Source organism: Fukomys damarensis, unplaced genomic scaffold, assembly GCF_012274545.1.
Source record: "Fukomys damarensis isolate Sample0158 unplaced genomic scaffold, DMR_v1.0_HiC HiC_scaffold_14, whole genome shotgun sequence".
Lineage (NCBI taxonomy): Eukaryota > Metazoa > Chordata > Mammalia > Rodentia > Bathyergidae > Fukomys > Fukomys damarensis.
The window spans coordinates 81,596,479-81,611,774 of record NW_022900926.1 but is presented as its reverse complement, the minus strand read 5'-3'; the positions used below and the strand labels follow the sequence as shown (position 1 = coordinate 81,611,774).

General features: G+C 37.5%; 1 long non-coding RNA gene across 5 annotated transcripts in view; it reads right to left on the bottom strand.

The window, feature by feature from the left end:
• Positions 1-15,296, bottom strand: part of LOC104871474 — a 236,486-nt gene that overhangs the window by 148,839 nt on the left and 72,351 nt on the right. For 2 of the 5 annotated variants that reach the window (XR_782875.1, XR_002025798.1), the window contains one exon: positions 6,320-6,839. The exons of 2 other annotated variants lie outside the window; for them this stretch is intronic. This is a non-coding gene — a long non-coding RNA (uncharacterized LOC104871474). Of the gene's footprint in view, positions 1-6,133; positions 6,295-6,319; positions 6,840-15,296 lie in introns of those variants that run through there. One more of the 5 variants, XR_782876.1, reaches the window with a different exon arrangement.

The following is a 15,296-nucleotide window of genomic DNA, read 5'->3' as shown; positions in this document are numbered from 1 at the left end:
GGCTTTTTGAGACAGGGTCTCACCATGTTGTTGACACTGATCTGGAACTCACTATGTAGCCCAGGCTAGCCTCAAACTCACAGTGATCCTCCTGCCTCAGCTTCCCCAGTGCTGGGATTACAGGTGTGTGCCACCACGCCCAGCAGCATTTTCTATTACTTAACTTTTGACCATGGCCCACTCTTTCCAAGGTAAGGTAGAATCTCAGTGTTGTTTTAATTTTCCTCTACTGGTCAAGATGATGAAGATTTTTTCACATATATATTGGCCATTTGTATTTCTTCCGAGAAGTGCCTATTATTATCATTATCATTATCATTATCATCAAAATTCAAAACACTGAGAGGAAGTGAGGCCTATGAGGGAAAGAGATAAGATGCTGAAAAACTGAGAAGACAGTCTCTTGGGCAGCCTGAGAGCTGCGATTTGCTCATTCTCTGCCCCACACATAGCCCATCTGTGCAAAACTCCATACACTCAGAAGATCGATGATAATGCAATGTGTCAGCAAGCTGATTTCACATATAAATTCCTCCATACTGAGAAGTGAGAGGATGCCACAAATGGACCATGTGTCTGAGAAATAGCCCTGCATTCTCTGTGTTATTCCTGTTTTGCATTTATTACTATTTTTGTTTTGTTTTGTTTTTTTGAGACAGGGTCTCACTATGTACTTGAGACTGACCTGGAACTCACTATGTAGCTCAGGCTGGTCTTGAAATCACAGCGATCCTCCTGCCTCAGCCTCCCAAGTGCTGGGATCACAGGCGTGCGCCACCACACCTGGCACATTTATTACTATTAATAGCACTAATCCTATGGGAATCCAGCCATAGGACTGTAAAAGCACTACTCACTTGTTTATAGATGCAGATTTCCCTTAAAAATCTACCAAATCCTTCCACTTAGATGCTGCCTTTTGTAGTTTTAAAATAATGGCTTCCAACAAAGGGCCAAACCTTCCCTCACCACAGAAGCAGTCTCCTGTACAATTTTTTTTTTTTTTTTTTTTTTTTTTTATTTTTTTTTTTTTTTTTTTGGTACAGGGAATTGAACACGGGTCCTCACCACAGGCAAGGCAGGCATCAGAACCACTGAGCTAAATCCCCGGCCTCCTGTACATTTTTTACAGGAACTTCAAGGGCACTTTGTGGTGTGTAACTGTAGAATGGACTCACAACACCTATCTTCAGTCTAGAAATTCTTTCATGTTGTTGTGGGCATTGCTAAAGACCAAAAACCAGTTTGGTCTGAAATTTTCATAAAACTTTGGTCTGCTAGGGTTGCTAGACTATAAAGTTAGCTCTGCCATGAACTATATGTCCTACCTGGATTCATATCCTTGTACAGATGCCCTCCCCTTGAATTTGTGACTTGCTGTTGGCCAGTAAAATGTGGTAGAAGCTGTGTCACATGACTCCAGAAGCCAGACTGTGAAAATACTTCTTTGCAACTCACCTCTTGGTTTCTAGAACTTGTCGGTCCAAGGAAAACTCATCACTATATAAAGTCTGACAACGCTGAGCTCATCTGCTTTGAATAATCCAGAGCCAGATCGAGGGGCTAAATGGTGGAAAGACATCCCAGGCCTGTCCTAGCTCATCCAACTCTCTTAGAGGACTGCCAGAGATATAATCTTCAATGTGCAAGGCCTTTAGGTGACGCAGCTGCAGCCTCCATCTGACTACAAATGCAAGAGAGCCTACTACTAGTCATCCCATAGAACCACGAGATAATAAATCGTTATTTTACACTAAATTTTACAGTGGTTTGTTACCCAACAGTAGTTAAATAAAACATCTGTCTTTCACCACAGCCAAACCCCAGACCCAACCTGTACTTAGAAATGACCATTTCCCTTGCTGTTGCCTTTCAGTATTGTAGGGACTCAGCATTTCATTTTACACACTGGGACCAGGGAAAAGATTTCTGTGGTACTCCCTCTGGCAAGAACGTAAAGATCTAAAGGGAGAGTTATGAGATACAGAAGGGAGATCCAGAGGTCTGCCACTTTCTTTGTAAGCCAATGTCTAAACTAGTAGAAATTAAAATATCAAAATAAATCGAGGACTGTGAGAAACACAAGGCAATAGAGTTAATGGCACCCATGGCCTTTTCAATCCAAATTTATGTTTACTGCATCTACAGTTTAGAATATGATTGCCTAGTGAAGGCACTGGCAGCAGGAATGGAATGAAAGCTGTATCTGCCCAGAGTTCATCTGAGACATCTGATCATTTAAAGCTATTCATGTGGTACCTTATGCCCTTGTAGAGGTAAGTGTATGAACCCTTCAGTGGAAAGTACCACAAACTGACTATATTTTCTAATCTCACTTTTGTAGGAGACAAAAGAAGATATTCAGGGAAAAAAACTTCTATAGGGCTTATATATGTAGACTTCTTCTATAGGGCTTACTTAATAATAGCCCTAAAACGCATATAGCAAGGCTGGAATTCTGGACATAGTAAGACAAGCCATAAGGCATTTAAGTATCATATCACATCATCACCATAAGAGAGAGAGATTGAGATTCCACATTCACAAAACATTTATTGAGATACATTATTCTATTTTGTTATCAATTATTATTGTTCATATGATAAATCAAGATGGCTAATCTTGATCGTCAACCGGATTGGCTTAAGAGACACCCAGAGGATTACTAAAGCACACTTCTAGGTGTATGTGGCTGGATCCTCCTGGCATAATCTTGAAGACTATATCTGGTTCTTATTTCCTTCCTTTCTGCTTCTTTCCCTGTGTCTCCTGGCTTCCATGAGTTGAGCAGCTTTCCTCTGTCACACCCTTTCACCATGATGTTTCTGCTTTGTAACTAGTCATGGACTAGTCCCTCTTGAAATCATGAGTCAGAGTAAACTCTTCCTCCTTTAGTTGTTAAAAAGTGAGATTTCCACAAACCAATGTCTTTGTTTCCCTTTGCTCCCAGAAAAAAGCCAATCTACTGCCTGAAATCTGTATATGTCTGATATTTTGTCTCAGCAACAGAAAGCTAAACAATACAGTTAGTCTCTTATTGTACCTAATTTATAAATTAAACTTTAGCATAGATATGAATGCAGGGGGAAAAATATTGGTATATATAGGGTTTGGTACTACCCTAAGTATTATCTTAGGGTTTATAGAACACATCCAACATGAATAGAAGGTAACTACTGTAAGTAAGTACTACTGAAAGTAAGCCAGACTTCAAGATAAATTTGATTGGTTGGAGCTACCAACCCACCAGTAAAACTCAACCATCAAAAATAGTTGATGTTTTCTGCACTAGTACCAGTGATGCATAGGTCTTTCTCAGTTCCCTTCAGTACCAAAGGTCTTGTGTGAAGTCTGAACCCATGGTTGTCACTGTAAAGTATCCACACCTCTTTCCTACTACAGCCCTGATCCTCTTTGTAACAAAACATTATTTTTAAAGGAATGGGACATCCCCTGCATATTTACAGCTAACAAATTTCTTTTTAAAAATATAAACATCTTAATGGAGAATTGGGTCTGTGAGGATTTCACTGTTTAGAAACAGTGTCTGTAATCAGATCCCCCTGGGCTACCTTACCCCTACAGATTTCCTCTTCCCCTCTACTTATTGGCCCATGGGCAGAGGAGGAAACAACACTCCTGGTACAGCCAGGATAGCTCATGGAGGGGACATAGTTTCCCCACAGTTTGTATTCAAATTAGTCTTGAAAAATCAGAAAGCCCAGATTTAAATCCTCACCGTGCTGTCATGCACGGGAACTGGCTTCTCTCGGTGTTTCCTTTAGAATAAAGAAAATGATACCAATTTGGATTCAAAGTAGGAGTTCAATGAAGGTTTGCAAAAGAAAAGGTTATGGTAAGGATTACAAGTTCTCATAATCTAGAAAAAGTAGAGCTGTACATTTCAGAAATAATGCAAATATTGGGGCTTGTGTGTTTTCTTAAACTATATAGATACTGAATGTAAGAGTATAGCACATATCAAGTGCTCAATAAAATACCATTCTTTTCTCTTCCTACCAGAAGCAGCACATACATGTGTGCAGCACTATGTAGAAAAACAAAGCACCTAAACAGTGGGGAAAAGGGGGAATCAGCAGGTTGGGGGGAAGTTGCTGTTTTAAAACCAAAAGTGATAGGACCAACTCTTGTTAGTTTTAGTGGTTAGAAAAGTCTTCTTGAAATTACTCTTGTTCTTATTTATACATAGAGTTCATTCATTCCAGTGTGACTCATATACTCATTTGATCCTCATATATTATTCCACATCTATTGGATTTTGCTACTATCTTTAGTTGAAAAGAAATCAAGGCATACTCCAGGGTATAACATCTGCAGCAGAAGCCCATATGTGCTGCTTATTTTCATTAATCAAGCACTTTGTTTATAGTTACTTGTTCTTAATTTGAGGCTAAACTAGAATGTTTTCTTTTGAATCTATTATTTCATTCTAAGACACATAAACTAGAGACTGAAATATATCCCAGAAATATTATTATGTGTTTGTAATTTGTGTCAAAAACAGCTCATGTTTTTTTTTTAACATATAAGAAAAAACACCGAGCTCTTCAGTAAAATGGTAAATATCAGATAGAAATTTGGTATTCTTCTTATATTATTAGGAAATAATGATTATAACTCTAATCTCTCCCAGACTATACTTACTAAGAATAAATTAATGATTTGATGGTGTTTGGAATATTTTGATGATGGAATAAAAATATTATATAGTAATGAATCTTAGCTTTGATCTGGCTTGTTCTCTACCCACTAATGATTTCTAGTATGGCACTTCAGTTATATTCTAAACATGCTTCTAAATCCACACAGGTATCTAGATTTGCCAGACGTATATCCTGATTTATTTTTGGTCTGAGAATTTAGTGCTGATTACAAGGAGGATGGAGAATGTATGAACCTAAGCTTGCCACCAACACTAAAAGATTAAATTCTAAACGTAAAGCCAAAATGGAGTTAAATTTCAAAACACTTATTTTGGTTTGTTTTATTTTCTAAATACTTAAATATTTTAAATGTAATTTTAAAAAATAATACCTATGTTCATGTCTTGTTGAACAGCTTTGATATCTTCAAAAATTATGTAGTATAGAGTCTTTACATACTTTTCTCTAATCTCTACTGTTAGCCCAGAATTGAATTCAGATAATGCAGTTCAGCCACAAATTTCTTACTGAATAGTCTTGATAAAGACCAACAGTTGTTTGGGTTTCTTTTCATCTCAGTGTGTTTTCTATATATTATATAGCACAAAGTGATTTTTATAGGATTATTTTTTGAGGATCAAATGAGTATATGAAATATATGAAAGACTACACACTACAAAGTGCTCTAGGAATATAATTTTAACATCAATTTCACCAGACAATTCATACTACTGAAAAACTCTGGGTATAAGACTGCGAAAGAGAAATAAAAAGAAAAAGATCTACATGAAAGTAGACAACAGGGCAATAAGCCCGTTGGACCTGAAAGTGGGCAAGAAGAGCCTCTTCAGGTGCGTGGGCTGTTGGCCAGGTGTCATCCAGCCACCGACAGCCCCCATGTGAGACACAGGCTGCCCACCCCCCCGCTCGTCACCAGCGTCTGACTCAGCCATCTGCCCCTTCACATAGAGGGAGAACAGGTGCCACAACCACACAGAAAATCAGCTAACTAAGCGAGAGCATAGAGGATTTCCAGCTTAGGAAACTCTCTGTCATGAGACCATGAGATGATAAAGTGTAGTAGTAGCAAAAGAGGCAAGAATTAAGGACAAATATAGTTTAGAAAATGTTTAATGATTCAAGTTTAATGATCAATGATTTAAATTATATTCAGTCCCTTGAGGGACTTAATTCTTATTTTTTGTGCTAATTTTCCTTAAAATAGTTTTGCATTATATACCTAGTGTTGCAGAAGTATTGATAGTGGGGTCTATTCGTGATTTTCTGATTTTGCCTGTTTCTCACCAGTTATCAGAACTTTCCCCCTCTCCCCCATTCCTTTTTTTTTTTTTTTTTTTTTTTAGTACTGAGAGTTGAAACCAGGGCCTTCACACTGAGCAATATACCCAGCCTTTTTTCCTTCCTTTCTTTTTTATTTTGAGACAGTTCTCACTAGGTCACTAAGTTACCTGAGCTGACGGCTCAATCTTGGGATCCTCCTGCTTCAGCCTCCTGACTGTTAGGATTGGTAGGCATGTGATACAGTGCTAGAAGTTATCTCCAGTTTATCCACTCCTGGAAGATAGAGGGCATGCCTCTGTTCTATGCATTCCAATGCCAAGGTCAGCGTCTGAAAAGATGTTGATACTAATCACATGGCAAATGAATAAAGTGATCTTTAATTTTATTCAATGACCCCTCAAATCTATATCCTGAGCCCTGAACTCCCTTCACAGTTCCATATTTTCAACCAACAGATGTACATATCTAGCTTGGTATGCCATGTCACTTCAAAATTCAAACACCTAAAAATAAATTTGTCATCTTCACTCTGAAGCAAGTTCCTCTTCTGTCATTTCTATTTCTGGTATCAGCACTCCATCAATCAAGCCTCCTCAAAGCCTTCAAGTAATCCTGTGCTGCTCCCTGTCTTCACCTTGCATACAAACTCTTGCAAATCCAGTCCATCTTCTTCCTTGGTACTTATCCCTTCTGGTTCATCCCCACTGCCTTCAGTTCAGCCTTTCAAGTCCAGTCCTGAAATGTTCTTCCCGCTGATTTCTCCACTCTGTTACTGACCTCATATGTGTAACACCCAACGTGTAAATTCTTCCGAAACCATAGCTTTCATCTCATCAGGCCTCTGTGCATAAGCAGTCCATGGATTCCTGCTCCCTAAGAAATAAAGCAAAAACTTTTGACTCTGTGCTTTGTTCCACTTGTATAGCGCCTGCAAAAATGAGCTCCTTCAGACAGAACCAGGTACCTCTGTCTACCCACTATTGAGTACTCTTTAACACAGGAAAAACCTTAAACATGTGAGTTAAATAGATGAACTTGCTTCCAGCCTTCATTGCTCTGAGTCAAATGTCCATATGAGGCACTGGCCCATTTTTCCAAAAGGACTGCATTCTTCCATACCACAAGAAAACACTTCTGTTTAAAATGAATGAGTTCTCTCACTCTCTTGGACCGTTTCTTTTACTTAGGTAGTTCTTTATATGTTATTTTCTGGAAATTCTCCTGCCTGAACATACTTCTGTCTTCTCTCCACTTAAAGAAAGCACCCTCATTCTCTCAAGTCCCACTTTCCTGCATAATCTCAGCCTCTGAGTCCAAAAATAGAGAGCTTCCAAAATTGACTAGGGCTGCCCTAGAACTTCCAATGATTATCTACCTGTGAGTATGTATGAGAAAAGTAGATTTTCAAGGAAAGAATCATGTGAACGGAATAGAGTTAATAGTGTCCAGAGCTCATAGGCAGAAATAGGACCTGTTTGTGCAGACATCTTGGAATACCTTAGAACTCACAATGCATTTGGCAGGGTACACAAAAAGGTCTTGCCTTGGTACCAAGGAATAATAAGTCATAGACTGAGCACTGTTCCAGACCCGTCTGGCAAGCAAAATGAAAACAACAGACTAAAAAGTGTCACACTGAGTGTTATTATTCAGATCTAAAATATCATCCAAAATTTCCATGTCTTCAAAGGCTGGGCTTTGGGGAGGTTATTGGCTGGTGGGAATACGGCGTGCTGTGTGCACTGCGAGTTCATAGCTGAAAGTACTGGTAGGACATTGGGCCTGGTCAGCAGAGGTGGATCACTTGGGGGATATCCCTGCCCTGGCTCCTCGCTTTGCTCTCTGCTTCCCGGCTGCCACGGGTTGAACAACCTTCCTCCACCACTCCCTTCCACTGCGCCATTTCTGCTTTGAAGCCTGGACTGAGACTATGAGCCAAAATAACCCTCTTCTCCTTTAAGTCATGAGTGTTAGCTGTTATGACCCAGTGACTGGAAAGTGAATATATTTAAGACTCTACTTTGAAATAGATAAATGTTAAAAAGCTTAATACTAACTAGTAAGTTACCAGTAATCAGTTAATTAGTACTTACTAAGTTTAATAGTAATTTTAAGTAACAAGCTAAACTTCACGAGGATTGACATCCAATCAAAAATCATCAAGCATTTCCTCCACCTGCCTTGCAAGCAAAAGGTACCAAGTTCGATCCCCAGTACAAAAAAAAAAAAAAAAAAAAAAAAAATCAGGCATGAAAAAGTGCAAAAACTATGACTTACTATGGACAGAAAAATTAGCAACTCTAACAGATAATCAGTATACAAAAACCTTAGGAATAAAGAAACCTAAATCGAACTTGTAGAGATACATATTACAATGTGTTTAATGAAAAGTCCACTGAATATAGTATTGGATTCTAAATTTCAGAAAGTTGCTGACCTTGTAGAAAAAGTAATAAAACTATGAAAAAGAAAATTCAGACAGAAAAGAGAATTTAAAAATGAGCAAAGCATCAACTAGCTGTAAGACATTTTTAAGAATATAATTACAGAGCTGTGAATTTAATTCAGTGATACAATACCTTCCTAGCAGGCATGAGCCCCTGGGTTCAACTCTCAATACCAAAGAAAGAGTACAGGGCTGGGGATTTAGCTCAGTGGTGCCGCTGCCTGCACAAGGCCCTGAGTTGGATCCCTGATGAAAAAAAGGAAGGAAGGAAGGAGGGAGGAAAGGGAAGGGAAGGAAAGAGGGAGGGAGGGAAGGAAGGAAGGAAGGAAATACAAGCTGGCCATGGTGGCACACACCTGTAATCCCAGAACTCAGGAGGCTGAGTCAGGAGGATCGCTGTGAGTTCTAGACGAGCATGCACTACATAGTGAGTTCCAGGTCAGTCTCAACTACATAGTGAGACCCTGTCTCCAAAAAACAAAAACAAAAAACAAAAACAAAAAACAAAAAACAAAAACAAAAAAAAAAGGAAGAAAATACAATTGGAGTAGATTCTCAGCCAGAAAAAAAAATTAGAGAAATAATGGCCATATTCTTTCCAAATTTGATTGAAAACAATAAGTCCACTGATGAAAGTAATCCACAGAACACTAAGCACAAGAAACACCAAAAGAAGTATACTAAACCTACCATAATTAAATTTCTCAAAATAATAATAAAGAAAAAAGTATTGAAAGCAGCCATAGGAAAGACATGTTATATATATAAAAGGAATAAAGACAAATTAAAAGCCAATTTCCCATTGACAAGAAAATATAAAAATCCTTCAGAGTGAAGAGAAATTATACCAGATACAAAAGATGCCTACATAATGGAAGGAAGAGTACGGGAAATTGTAACTACAAGGGTAAATATGCTTCTAATTATTATATAAACTTCTTTTTTAACATAATTGTATAAATCCAAATAACAAAAGAGCACAGAGCTTAAATAAAATACATGGCAATGATAAAAAAGGTCTGAAGGGAAGTGGAATTGCATTATTATAAGATTTTATACTATACATGAAGTGATACAACATGGCTTCATCATAGACAAAATATAAATTAAGGTGTATCCCATTAACCTTAAATCATTGTTAAAATAAAAAGGACAGTGTTTAACAAAAAGAGTAAATAAAATCTAAAAAGTCAATTTACAGAAAAGGCAGATAAAAGGAAAAAAGTAATAAACAACAGATAAAGTAAATAGAAAGCAAATAGCAAGATTATAGAATTAAATCTAAATATACAAATATGCATCCTAAATATTGATGCCCTAAGTAATCCCACTTAAAAAGTGGAAATTCTCAGTATAAAGTCACAAATAAAATAAAATTAAAGGAATAGAAAAGTTACTCCATGTTAACATAAAATCAAAATAAAGCTGAGTATCAGACAAAGAAGATTTTAAAACAAAGAAAATTACCATGTTCATGGGTTTTAAAGGTCAATATTGTTACAAGGTCAATTCCTCTCAAATTCATCTAAAAATTTAATATATTCCTAATGAAACCTCAGCAGGATTTATTGCAGAACTTGACAAATAGCTAATAAGATTCAGAGAAAAATTATATGGACCTAAAAATACTCAAAGCAACTTTGAAAAAGAAAAATTAGAAGACTACTGCTACGTCATTTCAAGCTATCATAATCAAGACAATTTGGTAATTGATGAAAAGATAAAGAGATGAATAGAACAAAATAGTCCACAAATGATCTCTAGAAATACTTCTAACTAAGTCTTTACATATTTGTAAAGGCAATTAATTAATGAAATGACAGACTCCTCAATAAACAGTGTTAGGAAATTAGATATCCATATGCAAAGAAAAAGTAAATTTTGACTCATATACAAAAATTCACCCCAAATGGATTGTGAACCTTTATAAAAACTGCAGCTATAAAATTTCTACAGGAAAGGCTTTGGGACCTTGGGTTAGGCAAGAAAAAAAAAAAGATATAATTATAATCATAAAAGAATGAATTGGTGAATCAAATTTCATTAAAGTTAAAAACTTGTGCTCTGTAAGACTTTATGGGCCACAAATTGAAAGGACGTAATTTTATATCATATACCTAGCAAATGTCTTACTCAGAATATATAAAGACTTCTCAAAATTCCACTAACAAAAATTCAGTTAAAGCAAACATTTCCCCAAAGAAGATGTATAAATCGTGAATAAGCACATGGTATTTGCCTAATGCGTTCACTCTCCAGGGATATAAAAATTAAATCACAATGAGCAACAAACTTTTCTCTTTTAAAACTTCAAGAAAAAAATAAACTAATTTATAATGATACAAGGGGCATGAGTGGTCGCTTTTGAATGTGGAAGGAAAGATTTAAAAAGGGAAAAAGAAACTTTAGAGAGTAAGTGTATATTCATTACCCTGATCTTGATGATAGTTTCACACTTTTATAATAGATCTAAACTCACCAAAAGATACATATTAAATGGGTGGTTTACTGTGTGTCAATTATACCTCTATAAAGCTGTTTCAAAAACATTATAAGATGTTGGGCATGGTGGCACACACCTGTAATTCCAGCACTCCGGAGGCTGAGGCAAAAGGATCGCTGTGAATTCGAGACCAGCCTGGGCTACATAGTGAGTTCCAGGTCAGTCTCAACTACATAGTGAGACCCTGTCTCAAAAAGCAAAACAAAACAAAATTATACGGACTTAGAACAGTGATGGCAAAGCTATGGCATGAGTGTCACAGCAGACTGTTTGTATCACTGAAAGCTCTGTAATTGTGTTTCTGTTTTAATGTATAAGCTACTTTTTCCAAGCTAAAGCCTCAGTATTCATTGCTGTTAGCAGTCTGCAATAAATAATTGGGTTTGGGATTGCAGTTTGGGCACTCTGTCTGATATATGGACTTAGAACAGTGATGGCAAAGCTATGGCATGAGTGTCACAGCAGACTGTTTGTATCACTGAAAGCTCTGTAATTGTGTTTCTGTTTTAATGTATAAGCTACTTTTTCCAAGCTAAAGCCTCAGTATTCATTGCTGTTAGCAGTCTGCAATAAATAATTGGGTTTGGGATTGCAGTTTGGGCACTCTGTCTGTAAAAGGTTTGCCATCACTGCGTTATAATATGTATTAGTTAATATGGGTCCAGCACAATAACTTAAAACTGTGGAACTTTTGAGTTGAGTTGGAGACCCTGGCCTCATTTTTAAAAAGCATAGAACAAAGAAGAGCAAAGGAACTTAACTTAGTCTTTTCAGTGGGATTTACCTCAGTTCAAATCCAGACTCTACTCTTCCCATCTTTCTGAATTCACTGTTTTTGTTTTGTTTTGTTTTAACTATAAACTGAGAGTAAAAGGCATTGTCCCCAGGAGCATTGTAATGATTAAAAATGGTATATTAAGCACTTAGCTAGCAAGAACTTTCTAACCAATAGCTATTTTTAGGAACCTGAAGTCCAGAGAAATGAAGTGATTTGCTCAAGGTCATAGTTATGTCATAGTGTAAACAATATCTCACCTGTCTCCAAAGCTTGTGGGTTTTCCTCCATGAACTATGATGTTTCAGTTATATTCTGTAAACACACTACTTAAACAAAATAAAAAACTGAAATCAAGAGGACCACAAATAAAATTCAGCACCAAATAATGCCACCTTCTGTGTCAACATGTAACAAAGTTGGCATCCAACATTCTGCACAGTTCCTAAACTCAAGAAATGACACAGACTTTGTGTTCAGACCATGTGTATGGAGGATTAAACAGAGCACAGACCTCATCTGGGATTCATGCAGGAAAGAGCCAGAGAGGGGACAGCAGAGCCCAGGAATGTTTACATCACAGTCATGAGTTCTTGATCTAAAGTCTAAGAGTTCTTACTCTTAAAAGGCCCATGTGTAATCTTTCAGGGTCCTATGAACTCCCTGAAAGCACATGAAAAAAGTATACATACATTTTCCCCTTCTAGTTCTTCTCAAATTCTTAGAGGTGAGTGACCCTTCCTAAAATATTAATAGCTGATTTTTGAAACAAAAATATCTTAACCATGAAGAACCTTTATAGGAAGACAACTTGAAATCATTAAGTTTGAGCTGTCTTTCATGGGTAAATATAAAACAATCAGTAAGCACCATTAAAGCAAGCCCTGAGGATGCAAACAGAGAAGACTACTCAAAAGCAGTGAACATGGACCAGGGGTTTAGCTAAGTGCTTCCGTTTCCTGCCTCCTAAGTGTAAGGGCCCAAGTTCGACCCACGGTACCAAAAAGCAAAACAAACAAAAAAAGCAGGGGACACTGAAATAATTGTCCCAACAGTTTGAGTTGGCTTATGCAGTGGCCAGGTGGACAATATAAATTTTTTACTATCTTATCCCTAAACCTTCATTAAATCTCAGTAAAAATTCTTATTTATCATATGACCCAGAACTGTTCAAAAGAGCTTCCAGTCACTCTAGCAAAACAATGGGCATTCTCAATCTCAGCGATGTTTCAGGCTGCCATTTAAAAATCAGTGGGATTTGGATTTTTCTGAGTACTTATCCAACACATGTACAGGGCGAGTTCTTAATTCATCTGATAAGAAAAGGAAAATACCTAATAGAAAGGGTTATGATGAAAGCTTATTTTCTTCAGGATGGATAGTGATATCAAAGTTTAAAATGCTTCTACTAGAAGGGACTGGTGGAAGATTAATAATTAATGTATGGCAGCAATACAAAAATTTTGAAATGTAAATTTGATGAACAAAATGTGTCATATTATGATGAGCAGGAGCAACAAGGGAGGATGGTTAGAAGTGGCTCTGTGGCTCAGAAACAGAAAAGAAACACGGATTGGGTTTGCTAGTTTTTCCCCTCCCCCTTTTTGAAAGATGTAGACTTTCATCTGGACACGGGCAACTGCTAAAAAGTTAGGAGAGTAAGAGGGAAGAATACTTAACCAAAACAAATCAGGTTCACTTGCAGCATTCCCAAGGATTTTGCTGCTAAAATACAAATTAAAAAAAGAAAGAGGAAAAAGTTTAACACATCTCTTTGATTTGTGCGTTGCTATCCAGTTCCCCGCACTTTCAGTTTTCTCTCCATCCCCTCCCTTTGCTCCCATTCGTACTGTTAGATTCTTTTAAAAAATCCATTCCAATTTTCCTCTAATGTTTGTGTATAATTTTTCCTCCTTTTAACTAAGCCCCTTTTGAAATGCCTCCTTTTGTGCGTCTCCAGGCAGGGGGCAGGGTCTTTGCTCTCCTCTTTGGCCCAGTTTACAGGGCTTGGGCTTCACTGGGAGCTCTCAGGAGAATTGTGCAAATTGCACCCGGACTCCGGTTGGAAGAGCCACTCATCCCGCAGGCCCCTTGCTGCGCCTGAGTGCATCAAGGCCATGTCAACCCCTTGATGCTGCCTCACGCTGTGATCTTCCTTCGCACTGTGTCATATGTCAGGATGGGTTTTCCCACAATGCATTCTTTAGTTCAGTGTCAGGGAAAAAGAACAAATAATGTGCTCCTATGGCAGCCAAACATGCTACCTGCAAGGTTGGGAAGCAGGACACATTTTCCTCCTCCAGAGTGAATTCCCTCCGCTGAAGCTGTCTTTTCTTCCCCATTATTCTCACTCTCCCAGCCCCTCCCCTCCCCTCCCCTGACTTTATCTTCTCTGCAAAGTGCTCTCTGAGGGCTAGAGCATGCATCTGACGAAAATTTGGAATTGCAGACGATCTCAGTGAATGCATTGATCAGTCTGTGTGTGCTAAATATATTTACAAAAGAATAATGACATAAGTGTTGTGAAATGCTTAGTCATGAAATCTTAGAAAAATTTGCAGAGGAGAGTGGATTCCACGGGAAGAGACCACTGACAAATCATCTCGAAATACATGAAAATGTCTATTTAAGGTATCAGTTCACTTAGTTATCAGTTTGGTTTTTAAAAATGACTATAAAGCACACTTCCATTTGCTTTTTTTTTTATTTTCCTCATTGAGTTTATTGGTACATTTTTGGTATACAGCACAGTTACATTCATTATTGGGATCTGGTGCCTTTACATGACAGGTCTCAGTTCTCATTTTTTCCCCTTGTCCCTGCCTCCATTTGCTATTTAAAATAACCAAATTTTGTTGCCTTTAGTATGAAGTTGTCTTTGTGATAATTATATTTAACCACATCACTACTCAGAATTTTTCACACATGCCAAGCTGCAGCATGTACAGTTTTTAGAGATGTTCCTACAAATGTCTTATGTCCATCCACCTTAGAGACAGATAGAAGGTAAGAAGAAAAAAAAACAATTAGTAAATCCTTAGAGCATCTGAATCAATGAAAAAATTGGACTGCCTCCTTATCTCTGGGGTACCCACAGTTTATTCTAAAGGACAAAAACATAAAAAGATGAGATCAGATAATAGTCATACAGCAGGTAAGAAGCAGCTCCTAAGAATATCTGCTGCACAGCATCACAAGAGAATTTGTCAGAAATGCAGGTTCTGTCCTACCCGAGACCTGTCAATTCAGAATCTGCATTTTAAGAAGCCCTCCAGTGGCTTGTTCACACATTAAAGACTGTGAAACACCATTGTGCTGTGGTGCTCAACAGGTTTTTTAAAAGATTTAGTCTAGGTAATGGCATCCAGAAATTTTGCCCTAACGGTACAATCACTTAAACTTGCTGAGGTGTGGTCACAAAGCATCCTCACAAAACTGCAAATGATATTCTCCATATCAATAGAGGAAAAGAAGATCAGTGCCAACACTAGGTGCAAACATCTCTTTCCTATTTGGGAAGAAATACATGTAAACTATATATTAATGCACATGAAAATGACCTAGGAACAAAATAGAAGCAGATCCTAGATTGTTATAACACTAAAT